We start from the raw sequence: 807 nt of genomic DNA, 5'->3' as shown, positions 1-807 counted from the left end.
TATAAAAGTTGAAAAAGCGATAAAATGTAAAACAGGTGAAATTGAGGCTTACTCTCCTATGAATTTTCTTTCTTTATAATATGGTATTAGAAATACTTTGCTCTTTCCAAAAATGGGCAAAAGAGTGATGGCGTTCTGAATAGTTACAGAACATTATAAGCAAGGTGTGAATGGAAGAGGGGTGGGGATGCTGGCCATACGCCCTACCTCATGGAAGAGTTAGGAATCTATTTGCTGATAATAATTTTTCTTGGTGTTTATTCATGCGAGCACTGGTGATATAAAGACGATTTTTATTAATAACTCCTATTTAGCATAAGATTATTTTTTATTTACAAATAAAAATGTAATTATATTAACCTGTATGTAAAATAAATTTGAAAAACATTCTAAATGACGAAAAACTAAATTTGAAAAACATTCTAACTGATGAAAAACTATCATATGAAAATATAATACTGAATGAAATAAATATGCTGAAGAAATATTTATTTCGTAAATTTAAATTTAAATTACTATTGATTTTTCAGAAATTATCTATAATGAAAGGCCACTTAAATTACATGAGAGAGAGAGAGAGAGAGAGAGAGAGAGAGAGAGAGAGAGAGAGGAGAGAGAGAGAGAGAGAGAGAGAGAGAGAGAGAGGAGGGTGGGGTGGTTGTAACATAAATATTTACATGATTCATAAAAGGAAAAGTACTGTTTTCATGATAAAATAACGTTATTATTACTTTTTTTAAACCTAATGAAATGTTGCGTGCAATACAAAAATACTTATAAATTGGTGCTTCGCCTTTCATGAGATTT

At 30.0% G+C, this 807-nt stretch overlaps 1 protein-coding gene across 2 annotated transcripts in view; it reads left to right on the top strand.

The window, feature by feature from the left end:
* The window catches only part of LOC137654256 (uncharacterized), a 4,214-nt gene extending 3,686 nt beyond the window's left edge, over positions 1 to 528 (top strand). For both annotated transcript variants that reach the window (XM_068387884.1, XM_068387885.1), the window contains exon 3: positions 1 to 528. This exon is cut by the window's left edge and continues 446 nt beyond it. The gene's annotated coding sequence lies outside the window, so the exon portion shown is untranslated.
* Positions 529 to 807: the final 279 nt, after the last annotated feature.

This window comes from Palaemon carinicauda, chromosome 15, assembly GCF_036898095.1.
Source record: "Palaemon carinicauda isolate YSFRI2023 chromosome 15, ASM3689809v2, whole genome shotgun sequence".
NCBI lineage: Eukaryota > Metazoa > Arthropoda > Malacostraca > Decapoda > Palaemonidae > Palaemon > Palaemon carinicauda.
Note: the sequence above shows the minus strand (reverse complement) of the source record. Positions and strands in the feature narration are given on the sequence as shown.